Below are 9103 nucleotides of genomic sequence, written 5' to 3'. Positions count from 1 at the left end.
TGTCACTTTTCCTAACCACTTCACTCTTACAAAAGAGATGCTCAGGGTTCTACAGTGATCAAGCCTGGCTGCTGTAAGGGACACTAACATTGCTCAATGCTCAGTGTTAGCCCTGGATAGGCTCGGACTCATTCAATCTTTACAGTAGCTCTAGCAGTCAGGGACTGATACTATCCCATTTTAGAGGTGAGGAAATAGAGGCCCAGAGACATTTACATCTGCCCAAGACCACACGGCTGATGAAAAGCTGAGTCAGGATTTGAGCTCAGATCTGCATTCACTTTGCAGCTGAAGCACCCTATCATAATGGCACATGGCACCCAGATGAGTTTGTGCTCTAGAGTTCTCTGTCCTTTGTTTTCCTAACTTCCATGTTCTGTGTACTGTGTAATGGTCAACAGTTGGGCCCTGCAGTCAGATCACATAGTTTTAAGCTGCAACCTCATTGCTTTTGGAAGAACTTGGGTAAGTAACTTGTCCTCCATGGGCTTTTGTTGCTGTATATGAAAATTGGGGTAACAATAGTACCTGCTCCTAAGGTTGTTGTTAATTATATGAGTTAAACGGTGTCAAAAGCTGACAGCAGTGCCTGGGTACACAGTAAGAGCTTAATGAATGTGAACTATGGTTGTTTTTGTAACTCCACTGTTAACCCTAGTGTGCTCCAGATGGGAGGGTAGGTGGTGGTAAGAGGTGGTACTCCTCTCTACTTGGGTCTATCCCACAAGAGTCCGAATCAAACTATGCAGCATGTTATGGCCTTGGCATGTGTTACTTCTGCCAGGATCCTGCTGGACAAATCTAGTTACATGGCCAATCCCATTATTGATGGATGGGCCACCAAATTGTATGGCAAATGGGGGAGTGAAGGATTGTAAACCGCAACCCCATCTACCACAAAAGGTACCATTTTCTCCAAGCTTCATCAAAGTACTCTGAAAAAAGGATGTAAGGGGGACATCATCATCATGATAAAAATGAGGCTCAGGGTACATGTTGTGGTTCCCATTATGGCAGACACTGGGACCAGTCCTTGAATTCATTTTTCCTATTTTACCCAGATGTTATGGCGAGTTGCACATTAAGGAGAGGCTGCATGTTAAGACTTGAATCTCTGTGGTGTTATGATTATGATTCACATGCAGTATGTCCTGGTCTTGTATCAGGCACATGAGCTGTCTTATTTATTCCTCTCACAGACGTATATATGGTTGGTCTTATTGTTATCTTCCCTATTTTATAGATGTAAAGACTGAGGCTTCTTGCTCCCATGTAGCAAAGAGCCTTTGTGAAAGCCACATCCCACGGTGGTCCTTGCTTTCTCTAGGTATGACATGAGGGAAACATGTTTTCCCCTCTTTTCCTTCACATGGAGATTTTCTTGCATTTAAAATCCCGTGATGATAGAGATGGTTTATTTAGAAGAGCTTTGGCCTCCTTGGAAGAAAGTTCCTGCATAAATTTGAAGTGTTCTGGTGAGATGGTATCCTGGAGACATATGTGTGAATAATAAAAATGTCAGCACCTGCTGCCAAGAACCACCGAATGAAAGGAAAGGAAAATACCATACATCAAAGACAGTTAGAGGTTTATTTAGATTTTAAGTCCCCTGGGCTAGGACCACACCTAGTACATTGTCACATCCAATAAATGTTGAAAAGCAATTGTCCAGCACATGATACACAGTTGTGGTGACATCCCAGACCACCTCTACCATAGCAGACACATATGGTCCAGTCACAATGGAAATCCACTCTTTGCTTATGTGCTCTGTTTCCTGAGCTCTTCCTTATTAGCATAAGGCTCCGTGAATGAACCAAGGCAAGGAGTTGCTTTCTAGATCAGAGAAAAAGCTCTGTGAGGAATAGCTAGTGTGGGCTAAGGGGCTACATTAGTTAAGATCAAACTGGATGAGCCTGAGACATAAGTTTTCAGTCTGAGAATTAGTTCAGACAGAAGTTCATCACACCCAGCTCTCAGGTGCCTCTAGTCTTTGTGGCAGACCCTGATGGTTCCCTGTTCATGTATTCCAAGGGCTTCTTACTGAAAGCACACTGGGTTCATTGTTCAAGGACTTTATTGACCCACAGGAGCATACTTTGCTTGCCTGGGGTTGGTGCAGACTGGCATTTAGGGGGTGAAAAAAAACCCCAGGACCAACTCACAACCCATCTCAGATAGGAATTGGTGGATTAAAGATGTAACTCCTTTGCCCCTCAGTGGGATGACACAGAAGCATGTTCTACACCCTCTTCCAGAGGATTCCATACCCTCTTCCAGGGTACGGAGCCCCAGTTGCCCATAGAGGTAATCTGCTTATTTACCATCTCCACCTATTGGCTTCCATCCCTCTCCTGTCTCATTTCTTTAATCCCACATTCTGTCCAATACTGCTTGGGATTATCTCCCAAAGAAAGCCTTTTGTCTCAAGGTCTGCGTCTCGGAGAATATAATTTAAGACAGCCTTTAAAATCTAGCATAAACCTTTCTCCCACTAGTTCTATGAAAAAGAGTTTCAAACCATGTGAAGTCATAGAACACTCTTTTGATTACTGGTGCCACAGAGGAGGGTTAGGGAAGACTAACTCCTCAAAGCAAGGTGAAGGATGGGAGCCTGGTGGGTCAAGGAGGTGAGCAGGTAGGAAAGTAGGAAAGGGTCAAGCAGGAGGCACAGAGACCCTCAAAGGTTTAAGAGAATAGGCTGTTGACACATGGAAATAGGTATTGTGACACTTAGATTTATTTTCAGGAAAACTGTTCACCACAAACCCAAAGTTCCCCTAAACAATTCCTAAGAAAAGCTTCCAGAAGTTTTGAGAATCTGGTGACCATATTTTCTGAATCAAAAATTGGGAACCGGTCTGCTAAAGAATGTTTTGTTTATGATTTGTGAGTATATCTGCCCAGAAAAAAGACAATAGAAAGAATATTGGGAATTGATCCTGCTCCAGAAATTCTGAGATTTGTGGTCACCATACTCAGGGGTCGTGTGATTTAGTGTCTCAGCAGACTGTGTGTGTTATCTTGTGCGGGGGGAGCAGGGGGAATAAGATCAAAAGTGGAAATTAGAATATTCAGATTTATTGAGATTTTACAACAAAGCTTATTCATTACATTGATGCCATAATTTTGTTTTTTTGAACTTTTACCACAAATTAAATAATTAAGTACTTATAGACATACAAATGTTTATAACACACACAAAAAAAACCCATAGATATTTTATTTGTAGGGTGATGGAAATGAGATTCTCTGGGTAACTGACAGAGAGTAGACTATGAAAATTTATTCACTGATTTAACTCATATTTATTTATGACTTACGGATATTCACTGTGCAAACCCTTATTCTGATAAGTAAAACAGGCAAATTCTTCATCCTCATTAGATAGGCATCACAGATAAATAAGCGAAGATACAATTACAAATTGCAAAGGAACTGAAAAGCATGCAATAAGAATCTCTAAGATATTTTTTAACAGAGATCTAGAGGTCTCTGAGGGCACATTCAAGATGAAACAGTAAATTAATGGTAAGACTGGTGTTTAAACCAACATTTCTTGAACCTTACAACAAGAGTGCACAGATAAAGTACCTGGAACATTGTTTTGCATATGTAAGGTCATCAGAATAGTTAACTCCTTCCCCTCCATTCCTTTTTTTTTAAATATGGAATTTATTGTCAAATTGATTTCCATACAACACCCAGTGCTCATCCCAACAGGTGCCCTCCTAAATGCCCATCACCCACTTTCCCCTTCCCCTCCATTCCTAGTTTATGAGTTGTCAATATGTAAGGTACTTAGAAAAGTATCTGGCATATGATAAGTATTCAAAATATTAGTTCCTATTACTGTTATTATTGCTACATTATTCAGCTTTCATTAGGAAACAAAAAGTGTGTCAGCCATGGAGGGGCACCACCGAGTTCTTCGTTGGAAGGAATCTGCTCTAAGAAGCAGTTGATTGAAGTGCAAGGTGCCACACCTTCAGATCCACCATCATAGTTATGCTGAGGCTGTGCTTTCCCCACATTGGTCACAACCAATGGCTGAACATAGCAAGGCTGCTAGAACCAGCCCCTTCTTGCCAATGTGGGGCTCTGTATTAGTAACCTCTGCTTGGGGACTCCCAGTTACCCCAGCTAAGACTTTCACAGAATTTCAGTCTGAAGCCCCATCTCCCCAGTCCCTATCTCCCTGACTACCTCGCATCTAATCTCATAAGAAATTCTCCAACGAATCTCCTTCATGTCCAATCTCATATTCTTTCTCAGAGGACCCAAACTACACAGAGCAAGAAAGCACCATGAGCCCACAAAACACAATTCAGTCTAACACAAGTCTATCTTGAATGCCTCTAAAAACAGCTTAGTTTCTCAAAGTTTCAAAAGCACTTTATCATGCAGGATCTTGTTTCTTGAGTGGAACTGGTAACACAAAAATGGAGCACCGTACAAGATGGCCTCTACATAGAAGAATCATCTGATAGGGATCTGAGGTCACTTTTCTTAGATAACTGCCTGCTCACTGAAGGTCAATCAGAAATCTCTACTTTACAACCACTATATTGCATCCAGCCTTTCTATTCCTTTTACATCTTAATGAAATACCAACCTGCTATTTCTGTGCATTTTCAAAAGGGTTGAAGATGAAGCAGGAGGTAAGCAACTGGTTATTCTAGCACAGGAATGGGGTGAGAGAATCATTATTCATATTGTGTAGACATTGTAGATTTTTGCATGACTCACCATGTAGTTATTTTATAGGCCCTGATAATTATTATATTCACATTTCAAATATAAACTTGCTTTGGGATGCCTGGATGACACAGTTGGTTAAGTGTTTGACTCTTGATCTCAGTTCAGGTCATGATTTCACAATTTTGAATTTGAGCCTTGCATTGAGCTCTGTGCTGATGGTGTAGAGCCTGCTTGGAATTCTGTCTCTCCTTCTTTCTACCCTTCTCTTGCTTGTGTGTGTGCTTGCACGCTCTCTTAAAAAAAAAAAAAAAAAGCAAGAGAAAAGAAAAAAAGAAACTTGGTTCTATCCAGTGGGTGGTCAGACAGTAGCCATTTTAACTCTTTTTTTGGGTCGTAAATGCCTCATTATTTTCTGAATGGTGTCTCTCTACCTACAGTTCTCAAAAAACATTGGTGTTTCAGTTACTCTTCATACTTGCCAACACGTCGGTATGCTCTGCCTTTTTCAGTTAGTCATTCAAACCATCCTGGTTGATATCCATTGCTATCATGTTGTGGTTTTAATTTGCATTTACCTCATGAATAATTATGTTGAGAATCTTTTCATATGCTTGTTAACCATTTGGGAGTTTTCTTTTGTGAAATGTCAGTTCAAGTCTCTTGACCATTTTTCTATTGGGTTTTGCAGCTTTTTCTTATTGATTTGTAGGTATTCTTTATATATTCTGGCAAGTCCTCTGTCAGGCATATATACTATAATAACCTCTCCTGCTTTATGACTTGCCTTTTCAATCTCATAGTGATGCTTTCCAGAAAACAGAAGTTCTTAATTTTGACGTAGTCCAGTTTTTACAAGTTTTCTTCATGCTTACTGCTCTTTGTGTCCTGTTAAGAAATCTTTGCCTTTATCAAGGTCATAACTTGCATTTGTAAGTTGTGTACTCCTTTCTTCCCCCCCAATATATTTTCTATTTCTCTCTCTCCTTATATCTATAACTGTATATCTATCTATCTATCTATCTATCTATCATCTATAATAGTTTAACAAACATTTTATATAGCCTGACATAGATTCAAGTTCTGGCTCCTCATGATAAGACTCTGATGTAGGAGCTACCCCTATTTTAAAGCTTAAAAAAAACTGAGGCCAAGAGAGGTTAAGTAACATATCCATGGTCCAGCTAGTGTGGGTGGGAGATGGGGATGAATCCAGTCTGGCTGCAGAGTCCATGCTTCTGGATCCCACCTTAGCCTGGACCTCCCAAATTCTGCTATTTTTCTAATTTTTGAAAATTTTTTTTTTTAAATTATTTTTAGAGAGAGAGAGAGAGGCAGAGAGAGAGCAGGTGAGGGGCAGAGAGAGGGAGACACATAATCCAAATCAGGCTCCAGGCTCCAAGTTGTTAGCACAGAGCCTGATGTGGGACTCAAACTCAAAAACCATGAGATTATGACCTGAGTTGAAGTCAGATGCTCAACCAACTGAAGCCACCCAGGCACCCTTCCTTTCTACTACTATTAATTCTTTCTAGATAAAATAAAAGTTGCAAGAAGCCACCAGCTGATGTTACATTTTTTCTTTTTATTTGGACAGACTCTGAGTTTCTGAAACGGGTGAACTAACCTTTAACATTGAGAAACCCAGATCCTACCATCATCGAAATATTGGCGCATTTTCTCATTACAGTGAATACAGTGAAGGGTTCCAGATCTAGAGCATGTATCTGTGCCTAGAGACCGGTGAGTTGTCAGATGGTAGCTGAAGCAGAGATGATGATGAATGAGATCAGATTTGTCAAAGTTACAGTGGGATTCTTGCCACACTACCCCCCCAACTTGAGGACATAACTACCTCATAGGGAATTAATGGGCACATCACAAACCTGAGGGCTTTGAAGGGTACCAAGGTCTGAAATAGTTCAAAAGTTTGGGATAAAATTCTAGATGACTTTTAGTTACAACTGGAACCCATTTGGAAAGTTTATTTTCTTTTCTTCTGAAATGGAATATTGGGGGAAAACTTCTAATTTTGAGTTTAGTGCATCCAAGACAATTTCCCTTATGTTCTCTTATATCTCTTTATTTATTAATAATAATAACAACAACACTCAGGGGAGTTGCAGAATACTAGAATTCTTTGAGATAATAACACTTATTCTTCCAAGGACAAAAGCAGTTGCAGTGGTGAGGACAGGAGAGGGGGAGAGATGGGCAGGGAGGGGGAGAGGGATCAGGAGAATGCCAGAAGTTTGAAGTCAGACATTAAGGAGTTGAACTGCTGGTTCCACCACTTTTGATAACTGATTGAAGTTCTGATCTCTTCATCTGTGGAATGGGTATAGTGGTTCTCCATCTCTTGGTCCTGGTGAAGGAAGACTTAGTTATATGAGACATGCAGAGAATCCACTACATTTTGCATTGGGCACTCCATAAACAATGCTTCCCCAGATTTCCTCATTTCCCAATTCTTTTTTATTGTTTATGATCATAGTTCCTGGCAAACAAATCCACTGGGGCCAGCAGGCACAGATTTTAATATGGATGAATGTGTCCTACAAATGCACATATGCAGTCTTTGATTTATTAGGACAACTTGAAATGAGAGACTGCTGTGTAATTTTTGGGTGGGGTGGTCTTTGATAGCCACTCAATTGCTTTGAGGGAGACATCTAATCTGTAAGATGAGGTTGTTCTTTCTAGTTTTCCAACCCTGTAAGCTGCTGCAGGATTAAAATGTAATAAAACACAAGAGAGCTTTGCACAGCGGAAGTCAAGGGGAGACATTAGAGCTACACTTCTTCCCAGTGAGCATTCGTGAGGTGTTCTTATTGATTGAATGCTTCTTTATAAGGGCATAGCTACCAGTAAATTTTTCTCACAACATTTTGGTGAATAAAAAGCTATTTTACTGTGCATTTGGAAAATCATCATACACTTATTATAATTAATATGGCTTTCAAAGAAGACAGTTGCTCTCAGCTGAGAGAATATGGTATGTGCATACAAAAAAACAGCCCAGGGAAAAGTATAATTGAAAAAAAGACCTTCAAAATTTGGGTCACAGGTCCTCAAAGGGTTCCTGAAAGTAGAATGGACAAAAACAGTTAATTCAATATGCCATTTTGTCCATTCAGTGTTCAAATTTACAACATGGAACATGAATGCAGCCAAAAAAATCACATCAGAAATTAAAACAACAACAACAACAACAACAACAACAACAACAACAAATCGAGCCTCAGACTTGACTGCTGTCTATGCTAATATACAGTGGACTCCAGACCTACCTAGAAGAGTGGGCACTTTGGTCAAATGTGTGAAAATCAACCAATAATATAACTTCATTAACTATTCAGAAAATTGATGTTTTGTGCTTACAGATTCCTGAGATGCCTACAAGGACTTATCTAGCCATGTGTTGCAGACACACTGATGTGCTGCCCAGACTCACCTTCAAAGCAGAACTTGTTTCCAGTTGTGGAGTTATGGGCATGGTGGCGGCACCCAGCTGCCAGCACCTTCAGGCTTTGCCTCAGCTGCAGATGGCAGACTTGCTGGAACTCCAGTCCCTCTCAAAGTGAAAAAAGAGAATACAAGTCTGGCAATTTCTGCTTTATGCATGACAACGGGTGGTCCCCATCATGATGATCAAGATTTGTCATGCCTGTACCACAGTTTGACTGTTTCCTCTGCCCCATCTTGTTTTTGCTCCCTTTCCTTCACAAGTGTTGACCCCTGTTAACAATTTACTTTCAAAACTCTGTCTCAGTACCTGTTTTCAGGAGCCCAACCTGCCTCACATGCTATTCTTCTAGACTGGAGGAGTAATTCCAGCTATTACTGAACCTTGATGGCCCACACAGAGATTCTGACAAGGTGGTAACAATGAAAGCTGGTAGTTTGTCCTTATGGGTATCGGGGGAGTGCTCATCCTCATCCCTCATTGGTATCACTGCTAGAAATGGTCACACACGATCCATAGCACGAATCGGTGATCCCGATAGGCAAGAGAGACAAAGATGAAGCCAACACTCACTAAACAATCAGAGCCTCACACATGTACAAGTTTCACTGAAACAAATACTGTTAAAAGAAGTTATAATCCTCTAATTCATGATTGTTTTGAGCTCTCCAACATCCTACCATACCTATGTTCTCATGTTGAGAATGACTGTTTGGTTGCACACAGATCAGGTATTTCTCCCCAGTCAACATTTAACAGATTGCCTATGATTCAGCTGGAGGTGGGATGGAAAAGCAAGCCCCTCATCACCTCTTTCCTGTGGTACTGTGGCTTAGCTCGGCTGTTTCTGGGAATACAGTAGAGTACAGTGTTCTAGAACTTAAGGTATTTAAAGTGTTGCCTTCTTTGTTGTTTTTGTTACAAATAAAAGTGACAAAA

The 9103-nt window shown here is 40.5% G+C and overlaps 1 long non-coding RNA gene across 1 annotated transcript; it reads left to right on the top strand.

Moving 5' to 3' along the window:
• Positions 1-394: 394 nt before the first annotated feature.
• LOC147582608 (uncharacterized) lies at positions 395-8370 on the top strand. Its single transcript, XR_015248756.1, has 2 exons — positions 395-465; positions 8082-8370. It is a non-coding gene; the product is annotated as an uncharacterized LOC147582608 (long non-coding RNA).
• The last annotated feature ends 733 nt before the right edge of the window (positions 8371-9103 follow it).

Source organism: Puma concolor, chromosome A3, assembly GCF_028749965.1.
Source record: "Puma concolor isolate L17-30 chromosome A3, mPumCon1.1.hap2, whole genome shotgun sequence".
Lineage (NCBI taxonomy): Eukaryota > Metazoa > Chordata > Mammalia > Carnivora > Felidae > Puma > Puma concolor.
The sequence above is the reverse complement of the archived record's forward strand: the minus strand, read 5'-3'. Positions and strand labels throughout refer to the sequence as shown.